Source organism: Schistocerca serialis, chromosome 10 (assembly GCF_023864345.2).
Source record: "Schistocerca serialis cubense isolate TAMUIC-IGC-003099 chromosome 10, iqSchSeri2.2, whole genome shotgun sequence".
In the NCBI taxonomy this organism is placed as follows: Eukaryota; Metazoa; Arthropoda; class Insecta; order Orthoptera; family Acrididae; genus Schistocerca; species Schistocerca serialis.
In genome coordinates, this window is record NC_064647.1 from 248,502,710 (window position 1) to 248,516,360 (window position 13,651).

The following is a 13,651-nucleotide window of genomic DNA, read 5'->3' on the forward strand; positions in this document are numbered from 1 at the left end:
TCCTTGAGCTGGCTTGTCCGACCCCAGGTTCGTTACCTCAAATTGTTCAGAGGGTCATTCTCTACGTCCTGTTACATTTCTGCACGCTCTTACGGAAACACCCTGCATGTACGAGTAAGTATTATTTGCTCCCTAACTATTTAAAAAACGCTGGTATCCAACTTTGACCCAGAAGTTGTGTTGATCTTGTCCTCCCATTGAACCAGCCCGGTTCGAATACAGGAACGTCTGTTTGTGTTTTTACTTCGCTTAATTAACTTATCTTTGAAAACGATGCTATTCTCCAAGTTTCAATAATAAGTTGGAGTGGATGTCATTCTCCTCTCGAACTGGCTCGGCATGAACTGAATCCTGGGTCGTAATTCTGAATTCTTTAATTTATATAACGAACTTATCTTTGGAGCCTACTACGCACTCTTATCATCGTTATACTGTGAAAATTGCAGAAATGTTATCTTAGCACCGTTGTAACTACTCTTGGATGTCTGGTGTTCATCTTCCAGTGTCTTTATTTTACATTAAGAACTTACGTTTGTACATCGAACTCCCTCCACTGTTGTACTGTGGAAATTGCAATTATGTTAGTATGGCACTTTTGTAAGTACTGTTGACTGTGTGGTCTTTGCTTCCCAAAATCAAATATGAATAAATACATAAAGAATACCTGGTCAATGTTATCGATCGTTACAAATCATGAGAGCAGACGCAAGAGAAGAGGCCAAAGGGTTTCGGCAGACACGGAGCGGCTGTAGCTGTGCGTAGCGTGTTTACAACACGTCCCATCTGATCTCATCACCAAGTCTGACGTGTTCAGCCTCTCTCTCTCTCTCTCTCTCTCTCTCTCTCTCTCTCTCTGTTTCTCTCTCTCTGTTTCTCTCTCTCGTTCTCACAGACACACACACACACTGTAGGACGATGTTTACCACCGAGAACAGATGACAAGGACTCATTCATTTTGAACGTCTTATCCCCGACAAAAAGACCTTTACGGGACGAAAGAGAAAGAAAAAGGAGGCGAAACATAAAGACGCACAAAGCATCAGTGTCCACATCTACGAGTCTTTACGGTGAAGAACTCCACGCCTCACTGAGTGACGATGGACAAAGCGGAGACAAAGCTGGCGAAACAAAGCCGTAATCATCGTATGGCAGGGATACCAAACTGTCCCCCAACCTTGTCCACAAATAAGGTAAAGAACTCCCCAAACCGAATCCGCATCATGCTCACCCTCCACACACACACACTCACACACACACAATCACACACACACACACATACACATGTACGGACGTGCGCGCACACACACGGAAAATTAGTGATCCCAGCAGTAGACCGGCGAGGGTTGAAAATTTGTGCCGGACCGAGATTCGAACCAGGATGTTCCGCTTGTCTAGAATGATTTGTTTAACCGCCTCGGCCATCCAAACACGCTTTCCATCAGACCAAAATTCCCGACTTCCTGCTCGCGGCACGAACCCCGCCCATTAACTGACAACTCGCAGATTTCTGATTTCCGTTGGGGTTCGGACGTTGGTCGTCCATCCACTCAGAAACTTCGTCATGAAACAGCCAACTCGCCCCGTGGAATTATAGATATGAGTGGCGTCTGTTCTTTGGGTCATGTCATAGAGAACAGACACCATTGAGATCTATAATAGTCACGAATGTCGTCATATCGTGTTAAAAGGGAGGGGGGAGTCCTGCCGCCGCCTTAACGCAATCTGGCCGTCGAAAAATAATCACACGTCATAGCCGCTCTGGATGGCTCCGACACGCCATTCCGTAAGTTCAGTGAAGCTGTGGAGTGCTGTTCACGGGAAATATTTTGTAAATAATTATGTGCTTACTTCCCTCCACGTCATCGCTTCATTTCTTTCGAGGAAACTAATATGAGCTTTCTCTCCTCCCCCTCCTCCCCCCCGCTCCACCCCCGGCCCCCTATGTCTCGCTTACCATCAAAACTGGAGCTTCACATTAATGCAAGGCGTGTTACCTACGAAGCAAAATTACACAGCATGATTTAGGGAACGAATATATCGCAAATACGCACGGCTGAAGAAAGGTACCTTGAGCTATTGAAGCAGCATTCGCGAATGCGGGCAGGGCTGTTTTAAATAGTGCGTGCGATCGCTTCAGGACAAGATTGGAGCCGGTCATTGGGGCTAAAGGGGGTTACATGGACTAATGTCACTCTTCAAAGATACCTTTACCTGTATGTAAAAGGATTTTCATTTATATTTTGTTTTAATAAATTTGCTTTAAAAAAAAAAAACAAGCTTCGTTTGTCCAGATTTAAGCGAAGCACCCTGTACAAGTTGGTGCTTGTTGTGTTAATAAACTGTAGAACGGTGACACATTTATGTTGCTATTCCTGGTTATAACAGGTATAATGGTTGGGTAGGGATGTAAAGTGAAGTTCAAGGTAGCAAGAGATGGAGGGTATCATGAAACCAGTTGGCACAGAGACAACTTACAAAGAAATCGTCTGAAGCTGACCAGGCTGTAAATACGGCAAATTTTGTTACCTTCTTTGAAATAAAAGTAGAATTCCGCTTCGCATTCAGTCAGACGCTAGGCCAATTGTGAGCATGTCACCAAACAACGATCTCTGAGGCTAAAATACCAGCACGCTGCTGCGCCCTTGATATTAGCCCTTCGTATTTTTCTGACATTTCACTATGTTTTGCTTCTTTTTTTTCTAGGACATCCAGCGATTGAGCAGAGTGTAAGAAGATGTGCATCGGTTGCCACCAGAGCTCCATCCACCAGGAAGAGGGAAACCGTCGGCCCCTTAACTGGTGAGTACAGTCAGTCTCTCTGCCTTCACTGGCGCGCAAAAACAGGTGAACGGTAACTGAGCGTGGCTCTCTTTATCACTACTGTCGCTACCCGTACAAGTAAAGTGCGCGAACCAAAAAAAGTCGAAGATTTTACTTCTGGAAACTTTATTTTGTTCAGCTGTTCCACATCCAAATCTTGGAGAGCCTTTACGCTGAGACTGCTGAACCTGCGCTGCCCAATGGGCGAGCTGTCCTTCTGAGTCATTACGCTAGCCGTCTGTCTGCCATGCCTGCTCATCCGACCCGTGCGCTTTTTTTTGACACCATCTTGGATTTAGGGTATGCTGGACACCCTTCGTCTCTATTACCACCTGGAATCCGCTTCCGTCACCTGCTACATTCCCTGTCCTTCAAATTTCCTAAAACTTTCTTGCTAAATGTGGGTACGGCGCCACCTTGGCTTCGCCCCCAGACCTGCCTTCTCCGTGACCTTTGTCAGCTTCAGAAGGATGGTGCCCCTTCTCTCGTTTATCGTCGGGCATTTGCTGCTCTGTGCCCACAAATGGGGGGATGCCATATTTATTTACACTGACGGCTCCAAGACCTCCTTTGGTGTTTGGAGTGCCTCTATTATTGGCGAAACTCCTATTGCAGTTCGGCTTCCCGACCAGCGTTCGGTTTTTACTGCGGAGCATTACGCTGTTCTCCAGGCTGTCCAATACATCCGTCGTCATCTGCGGATACAGTATGCTCGGATTCGCTCAGCTCTCTTCTCAACCTCCAAGCTCTTTATCCCGTCCACGCTCTGGTCCAACGGATTCAGGACTGTCTCCACTTGCTTCACTTGGGGGGTGACTCTGTGGCATTCCTCTGGGTCCCAGGGCATGTTTGTATCCGTGGAAACAAGGCAGCCGATATAGCGGCGAAGGCTGCAGCCTCTCTTCCTCGCTCCCTGTTCCCGCGGTTCCCTATGCCGATCTACAGAGCGTTTTATGTCGCCCTGTTGCTCTTTCAAGGCACAGACGTTGGTCTGCACTTCAGGATAATAAATTACGGGGCATGAAACCTCTTCCCTGTGCTTGGACCTCTTCCTCCCGCCTCGTCAACGGGAGGAGGTAATTTTAACTATGCTCCGGATAGGCCACTGTCTTTTTAGCCATCGGCATCTTAAGTGGCGATCCTCCGCCGCTTTGTCCCCACTGCTCTCAGCTGTGGACGGTAAGACACCTTTTACTTGAGTGCCCGTATTTTACTCCGCTACGCGCCCGTTTACAGCTGTCGCCTGATATATCTTCCATTTTAGCAGATGACGCGCGCTCAGCCGATCGCGTCCTTGCGTTTACAAGTGTTAGTGAGATGACATCGGTCATTTGAAGCTCTTTTCGGGGGAAACTACCCACCTTTAATAGTACTTTTCTAAGATTTCCTTCCGTTATTAGTTTCCTTCGTTCTTGAGCTTTGCTCCCATTGCTGCTGATTTAAATTCCTGTTTTCACCCTTCACTAAGACACAGAATGCGCGCTTGTGATCGCAGCTCACCTTTTAGCTTCATCTTAATATGTGATCAAACATTTTCGATCGGATTTTCATCCGGAAACATTGCAGGCCAATCATCGTGGACGCCCCATTGTCTTGTTTGCACGCTGTACAGAGGGGGCTGCAATGTTCCGGATCATTATCCACTTCAAGCACCCAGTTTGCCTCGTTCTAACCAAATGGCTTCTTAACGAACAACAGAAGGCCTTTTTTGATAAATACTGCACTTTTTTCAGCGTTTAAATTGGCTGCAAGTAGATGCAATTAGCGAAAACTGCAACCGACAACACAAATCATTCAACTCTAACACTGTTTATCTGTACACTGTGCAAAAGCGCGTTGAGTACAGATTCCAGAGCACTACCAGAGCTGTCGCTGTTGACTTTACGTTTAAAATTATGGCGTGCACCTTCTTGTGGAACTGACTGTACCTCTTACTCCGGTGTACAGGTGATAAACCAGGGGGACGGGCAGTGTTTACTGTTGGACGCAGAAACAAGGTTCCTACATGTGACCTACCTGTGCTCGCATTGTTGCCCAGGTCCTCATATACCAATTAAGTGACACCGAGAAAGGCGCTTTCAGTCTTCTGGCACTTCCTCTTCTGGTGGGCGTACGTCTCGCGTCGGCCATGACGCGGCGGCGTGTCTGGAAAACCCATCTGGGTGGCCGCAGCGACGGCCCCGTCCGCTCTGCTGTGTTCTGCACGGCAGCGGCAAATACAAACACACACGCGACTGCGACGCTGTCAGCAAAACACTTTACCACAGAACAAGAATCTACCGCTGAGCCCAGCGCCTCTGTAACACAACTGATGTGAGTGTTACAGGGAAGTACTGCGCTGGTGCACAGCTTCGTAGCGTTTCCCCCGGCAACATATACGCATAACAGAGACTTAATAATCAATAATTTATTCTCCTTCACTATTTACGACAGTCTGCCAGCGCTGGGGAAACTTTCAAATTCCGCGACTGTAGAAGTCATTAATGGAGCGCAATTTCATCCGCAAAGGCACTCCGTCTTCAGGCCACAAGTGGCCCATCTGGACCATCCGACCGCCGTGTCATCCTCAGGTGACGACGCGGACAGGAGGGGCGCGTGGTCAGCACACCGCTCCCCCGGACGTTACGATGGTTTTCTTTGACCGGAGCCGCTACTATTCGGTCGAGTAGCTCCTCAGTTGGCATCTCGAGGCTGAGTGCTCCTCTCATCTGCAAAGGAGGTTCCTCGAAGATTGTTCCACAGAGACCGGAAAAAGTGAACATCCGAAGGCACAAGATCAGGCGAACACCTGTATAGTGATTTTTGCCAGTGTAGCAGGATGCGGGCGGTCGTAATCGTGGAGTACCATCACTTGATTCAGTCTTGTTGGTCCTTGTTCTTGGACTGCGTTTGCAAGACGTCTCAGTTGTCAGCAGTGATGGTTACACCTCGGGTAAGCAATTCGTAGCACAGCACAGTTCCACCATGTGCGTAACACTAAATTTTCAGCTCTTTGTACGGGGACTTCGTGCTTTGTTTGGGCTCAACCATTCCTTTCTCTTCCTCGTGTTAGCATGTGGACAACACTTCTCTTTACCAGTAACGACACAGGAAAGCAATGTTCGGTGTTGTTCATGAGCCAATTGAGGACGAGCAAGCAGAGATGCACTTGTAGCCCACTGATTTTTGTGATTTTGGCTCAGAGCATGCGGTACACATACACCGCATTTTTGGACCTTCCCCATTGCGTCCAAGTGTAGCGCGATGGTCGAATGATCACAGTTCGTCACGCTTGCCAGTTTCGTGGTGAATAATCTGGATTGATGTGTTTAAACGATCTTCATCAAATCGCGAAGGTCTTCCTGAACGTGGAGAGCCTCTAATGTCAAAACGATCCTCTTTAAAACGAGGAAACCATTTTCTTGCCGTGCCCTGTCCATTGGCATTACCACTAAACGGGGCGTAAATGTTTCTGGCCGCCTCCACTGCTGCCACCCCTCTACTGACCTCAAACACAGGGATATTTCGGAAATGTTCCTATTTCTCCCATTTTCTACGATCCACAGCTCCACTCAATATCTCCAAATGACAAAATGACAATGTGTTAACTCGAATTGCAACAGTGAACTAAAAACATAAAGGAGAATTGATCAATAAACCCACAGTAGCCGGAATAGCAACATGCAAGAGGGAAACGTTACGAACTTATGCACCAATGTAATACAATTGCGCTCCACTGTTCTTGATACACATAAGCGATTTCTAAAACAAGATGAGCAGCGGGCCCACTGTCAGACTGCTCACTGACGGTGCCGTTGTGTACTCCCAAGTATCGTCGTCGGACGATCGTAAAAAACTGCGGAAAGGGATGGACAATCCACTTCCTCTAATGAACGTCAGCTCTCTTTAAACGCAGATAAACATAAGATTACAAAGAGAAATAGTATAGCAGCAACATCCGATTACACGATTAGCAGTGAACACCTTGAGCACGCTACATTGTGTAAGTACCGTATCCGGAGGCAGCATTGAGACACGTCTGCCTGCGAGACTGGGAGGTGATCGGGACCGAATCCACGCGGCGGACTGACGGCAGGGTCTGCTGCGCCGGCCAGACCGAGTGTGGTTTTTAGGCGGTTTCCCACGCTCATTTAGGCAAATGCTAGGCTGGTCGCCAGATTATGCCTCATGATATAGGATCACAAGCAATAAAACCGCGACCACACACACACACAGAACACATTTTACACAATTTTCAGGCGGTCCGCACACACGACTTCTGTCCCCGTTTACCATGACGACACTGGCGGCAGAAAGAGTATCCCGCCTCAAAAGTAAGACAAAGTAAATTTGCCCATACCAGGCAGTATTAACGCTAACGAAACGACACTCTGAGACAACTAAACGGCACACTACAAAGGATTTATAGGAATGGGACGGGACTCACTAGATGTGACCTACATTTACAGAGAAAGAAATGATTAAAATTTCAAAAAAATTGGTTGATTTGCTGAAGAGAAAGAGCTTCGCAAATCGAGCAAGTCAGTATCGCGTCGATCCACCTCTGCCCCTTATGCAAGCATTTTCTCGGCTCGGCTTTGATTGGTAAGAGTTCTTGCATGTGTTCCTGAGGGGTGTCCTGCCACATTGTGTCGAAATGGCGCGTTGCATCGTCAAAATCCCGAGCTGGTTGGAGGGCGCTGCCCATAATGCTACAAAACGTTCTCAACTGGTGAGAGAACAGGCGACCTTGGTGGCCAAGATAGGTTTTGGCGAGCACGAAGACAGGCGGTAGAAACACTCGCCGTGCGCGGGCTGGCGTTATCTTGCTGAAATGTTAGTCCAGTATGGGTTGCCATGAAGGGTAACAGAACCGGCCGTAGTCGTCCATGTACCACCGTGCTGTAGGGGTGCCGACGATCCTGACAGCGAGAGGGGTGCTGCTGGGACAAGAAACCGCCCCCCGGACCATCACTGCTGGTTGTCAAGCCTTACGGCGGGCGAAGCTCAAGGTGGCGTCACACCGCTGTGGCAGCGTCTACAGACGCGTATCTGGCCATCGGGGCTCACTTCGAAACAGGACTCCTCACTGAAGATAATTCTACTCCACTCAATGATACTCTGAATTGAGAATGTTTGGATAATTATGGGCAGCCCCATCCAAGCAGTTCACGATTTTGGTGATCTGACACGCCATTTGGACAGTATTTGGCACGCTATCCCTAAGGAGGATTTTCAATAACTATCAATCAATGCCGTCGGAAGACTACTCGCATAAGGCCCAGAGGTGGGACAACGCGTCACTGGCTTACTCAATTTGTGAAACACTTTCTCTTGAATAAACCATCCATTTCTTCTGAAACTTGTCTGTCTGTACATGTACATCACATCCACTGAGTTCCGACCCATTCCAATAACTCCTTCACCGTGTGTCTTTATTTTTCTAGTAGTAGTGTATACGTAGATGTAACGTACTGCACACAAACAAGCGAAGAGATCATTTGAAGGGGTTATTTCAATAGTGGAACAATTCCATTACATCCACTTTTCTGGCTGTAATGCTTCTGCAGTTAATGATCCAAACTAACAGAACGAAAGGTTTATCTCTAGCAAGAAGCCATATGCTTGGATATTTCTCAACTGCAGATTTTTCAGCGGTCATTTAACTTTAGGACTCTGTATCTCACAATTAACAAAAATGCACTTGTACCACTACTGAATTAAGCCCTTCATCTGTTCTTCGATTGGTCACTGGGACAACGACGACAGTAAAATGTCTAGAGGTAACCCTACAGAGCGGCCTAAAGTGCAAATTACAGCAGATGCCACACTGAGATTGAACGAAAGAATCTAATGGAAATGAAATTGTCCCAGGAAAGAAGCGGCTTACAAAACAACGTCTTCCGCCGGTTCCTGAGTATTCTCATCCGTCTGGGACTGCTACGAAGCGGAATTAACAGAACACATACATAATATCCAACGAAGAGCAGAGCGTTCCATCACGCGGTCATGTAGTCGGCGCAGAAGCGGGCAGAGATTCTCAACCAACTCGAGTCGCAGACACTACACGAGAGGCGCCGTGCACCAGGGAGAGGATTACTGTGGAAAGAGAGATGGGTCGAACTCGTTCATTCCCGTGAAGTACTTCATTCATTTCACTCTTTGCCGTGAAGCGTTCAAATGAAGTAGTTCATTCATGAAGTACGGAAGCCTGGCGAAGTTGTCCAGTTGGCCGCTCAGCCGCGGCTACGCTCGCTTCGCCTCGCTCGTACAATAAAGCTTCGTAATACTTCATAATTTTACCAACAGATGGCCGAACTATGAAGTAACGTCCACGTAACGTTTTGCGTCTTACAGCGTCTGAGGTAACTTAAATACAGCATGGTCGAAGGGGACAAAGGAAAGATAAATAGAGAAGCCTGTCACATATAAAGAAGGTATTACGTTTAACCTTGCTCGACATCTTTTCATGAAGCGCCAAAAAGAGTCTTCATCTGCCAAGTGAAACCTTATTTGTCGTGTTTATGGACTGAAAACTAGGGCTACTAACGAAATTAAGTCCAATTTTATGTTCCTTTTAAAATTTAATCCAAAATAGAATGAGTATGTTTACCACTGTCACAAAGTTTATATACCTACGTTAAGTAATTATTCAGAAGTTTTCCTGTAGATTTTATTTTTGTTGAGAATAATAACCCTCTAAATTCAAAACGTAAACTGTCACCTGTAGTCATTGGTACGATTTCAGGTAAAATCCCTCTTTATTTTATTCGGAAAGCAATTTTTGTGTCTGTTCACGCTTATACAATGGCTAGCAACTCGCGATCGCGTAGAAGTAGTGAAATTTGGGGTTTCTTCGCCGATTTAGGTGATGGGAAAGCAAAGTGCAACTGTTGTTGTAAGTGTATTTCACCGCGCGATTCGTCGACAGGCAGTAGAGGGAGGACTGAAGTGAAGGGAGAATGAGTGACGTAGCGCCAATGTAGTGGGAGAGGGAGAGGGGAAGAGAGTGAGTGAACGAACTAGAAAAAAGTGTGGAGTGTGCTATCTGTGGAGAGTTTGAAGTACCAGTTCACTGAAATTGAGTGGTTAGTTCACACTTCACTGGAGTGAAGCGTTCATTTGAACGACTCATTCACGAGCTCCCCACCACTATGTGGAAATGTTGGGGACACACTCTACAAGAAGGGTCGGGCAGTATATTACTTCCTCCCAAATAGGTCTCGCGCAATGATCGCACGACAAGGGAATCGGAGAAACTGGATATCTTACGGAGCTTTTCTGACAATCGTTCTTCCCAGACGCCAGTGCCTTGTGCAGTACAGAGGTATTTACTAATATTGGTTCCATGCATTACGGAGTGGCTTTTCGAGAGTGTACACTAACGTAAAGAAAGTCGTTACACCAAAAAAACAAAATATTTTAGAGTAATGAAATTTGGAAAATACATTTGTCTATGTAATATCTTCAATAGATTAAGATTGCAAGATCACAGGTTAATGCAAGCGCAAGATAACACACTGCAAATGTGAAATCCCCTGCCGAAAAGGCCATGAAAGCCCGACGGAACCGACCGACCGCCGTGTCGTCTTCGGCCACAGGCGTCAGTGGATGCGGATATGGAGGGTCACGTGGTCAGCACACCGCTCTAACGGCCGTATGTCAGTTTTCGAGACCGGAGCCGCTACTTCTCAGCCAAGTAGCTCCTCAACTGGCCTCCAAAGGGCTGAGTGCACTCCGCTTGCCAACAGCGCTCGGCAGACCGAATGGTCACCCACCCAAGTGCTAACCCGGCCCGACACCGCTTAACTTCGGCGATCTGACGCGAACCGGTGTTACCACTGCGGCAAGGCCGATGGCAAATGTGAAATGCCGGTACCTTAATAACCGGTGCAACTGCCAGAATGTTGAATGTAAGCATGGAAACTCGCGTACATTGTGTTGTAGAGGTGCGGGATGTCAGTCTGTGCGATGAAGTTCAGTGCCTTTTGCACTTGGTAGGTCGATACACACGCAGGTAGTGGTGGTTGCGGGTGGCGCTGTTGTCCGATACGTACTCGACTGCAGACACATCTGGTGCTAGAGCAGGCCAAAGGAACATGTCGACACTCTGTAGAGGATGTTGGGTTACAGGAGCGGTAAGTGGGCGAGCGTTGCGCCTTTGGAAAGTACCCCATGGAATGCTGTTCATCAGTGGCAACACAACAGGTCGAATCGCCAGACTGACGTACATCTGTGCAGTCAGGATGCGTGGGGTAACCACGAGAGACTTCCTGCTGTCATAGGAAATCGCATCCCAGATGATAAGTCCAGGTGTAGCTCCAGTGCGGCCAGCACGCAGACGGTTAGTTCGAGGCCCTCAGATGGCCTCCATCTAACCGACACATGGCTATCACTGGCGCGAAGACAGAACCAGCTTTCGTCAGAAAGCAAGACACCACACATTGCCTCCAATGAGTTCTCGCTTGGCGCCACTGAAGTCGGAAATGGCGGTGGTTTGGTGTCGGTGGAAGGCACGCTACAGGGTGTCTGTCTCGGAGCTGACCTTGAAAAAAAACTATTAGTAACAGTTCGTTGTGTCACTGTGGTGCCAACTGCTGCAGGTGCGGCACGATGCGCCAGAGCTATACGCCGAACACGATGGATGGTCTTCCCTCTCGGTAGTTCCACGTGGCCGTCCGGAGCCCGGTCTTATTGCAACCGCACATTCTGCTGACCACCGCTGCCAGCAGCGATGTACAGTGGCTACATTCCTGCCAAGTCTTTCTGCAGTATCCCAGAAGGAACATCCAGTTTCTGTTAGCCCTATTACACGAACTCGTTCACAGCCACTGAGGTGGTGTTAATGGCCTCTTTGTCGCCTTAAAGGCATTCTTGACTAAAGTCAACTGACCACGTCCAGTATCAAAAATAACTGACTCTCACGACCGCTGCAGCGTGTATTTAAAGCAAACCTGATTCGCATCCTCATAGCTGAGCTACAAGCCCCACTCTTATGCGAATGACGCGATATTTGAATATATATCGTAGAAACACGTTCTAACAACCCTACCGCAACAGAGGTCAAAAATTAGTTATGATTTGTAGTGTTGCTCACGCTGCTAAATATTGCATTTTCGGGCAACAACAAAGTTATATTATGTGGCAGGTGTCATTAGAGCACAGTTAATAAAGTCATTTCTTGAAATAATGGATAAACTAGGCACTCATCTTTTCGTGTTTCCCACGCTGGTCTCGTTGTGAACTCATGGCTCAATCGTCGAAAATCTAGGTAGTGATGATTCCAAGCTCGGATGCAAAGAGGCCTAGGTGTTATTCTGCGACATTCAAAAGTTTTATAGATGTGTTTCATAAACCTTTCTTGAAGATCAAACTTTTGCAAGTTAGGACAATGGTGATGTAAAAAAAGCAATCAGCACTCCGAATTTAAGTTAAACTTCTTTTCAATTACTTTTGTTGCAATATCACGTAACTCGTTTTAAAACATCACTTCACAATATAAAATATACTTGAAAATATCTTCCTCACTGTTAAAGTTCACATTTCCTAAAATGACTACAATTTGCGTCTTTTTAACATGACGACCAAAGCTTGACTCTAATAACCTCTTACGCACGCAAAAATCAGAGTTACAAGTACGTCAAAGATCATAGTGACAAAAGAAATAATACACATAAGAATAATATCACTGCAATATATACATATCGATGTATCGAAGTACCTCTACATTAATGAAATCAAATCTGAATGTTGTCACAGAAATATGTTAACTATTTGACACATACACAGTACAATATTGCTGGTATCGAGAGGTTGAGGTGAGCTGCCGTAATGGTTACGTAATTCAAGTACCATTACAACGTTTAACAACTTTTACTTACGTCGCACAACTCCTTCTTGGTACTGAGTCTTTTTCCCGTCGGTGTCTGTAATCGTGTGTGTTACACGAGTGCGGTGTTCGCGTGTTCCCCCTTTCTGGGATGAGGCTCTCCCAGCAAGGCGCCTGGCAGAGACGATTGTCCGGCCGGCAGCAGAGTGACGGATGGCGCTTTTACGGCGGCGCGCCGATAGCCGGGGACGGACAAACCTGAGGGCGGCCCGCAGCTGGGCTCTGCCGCGCTGTGCTGCTCTGCCCCCCTGACACAGTGGCCGTGGGTCGCCTCGCCTCGCCTCGCCTCGCCTCGCCCCCTCCTGTGGTGTGGTTTTTGTGGCGCCACTCCCATCTGGCAGCGGCACTCCGCATCCCATCCCATCCAATCCCTAGAACCCGGGCCGCGCCAGTCGCGCCTCTGCGATTAAACGGCGAGAGCGTGTCTCCATACGCGACCCGGCAAGTGGTGTTCCACTCGGGCGCAAGGGGGCGTTCACTGACAACAGACCCTGCCTGCTACTCTCTTGTGAAAGCAGGAGCCTCATAAAATTACACGAACACTGTAGTGTCTTGTACCGCAAGGAAGCGAGGGAGAGGACGTTGTTACGGGTGGCTGGTTCCTCTTTCTACAACACAAATGCAAACATTTATTAACACGATTGTTTATTCACAAAAATGTGAAATCATTTACTTAACTTGAATAGAGTCTACGTGTTGTGGTACAAGCTCATCAGTAATGGTCCTCTTCCAGGCAAGTATCAGTAACCCTGCTATTACAAACTTTAGTATCAATGCTCGTACCGCTACAGCCACTAATCTGGTCGCTGTCTACTTTCATAGCCTGAGTGAGTCAGTGCAGCCGTCTGGTCGGCGGTGGCGGCCTAAATGTTTGGTGCGGAGAGGGCGTTGGCGGCGTGTTGCTGCTCGGTGTGTCTCTGGCCTACTATCGATCTTTGACACCCAGTGTGCTGGCGACATCTT

At 47.4% G+C, this 13,651-nt stretch overlaps 1 long non-coding RNA gene across 1 annotated transcript in view; it reads left to right on the plus strand.

Moving 5' to 3' along the window:
- Nucleotides 1–13,651, plus strand: part of LOC126425030 (uncharacterized) — a 242,047-nt gene that overhangs the window by 141,286 nt on the left and 87,110 nt on the right. The window contains exon 2 of the long non-coding RNA XR_007576248.1: nt 2,704–2,799. This is a non-coding gene — a long non-coding RNA (uncharacterized LOC126425030). The remainder of the gene's footprint in view (nt 1–2,703; nt 2,800–13,651) is intronic.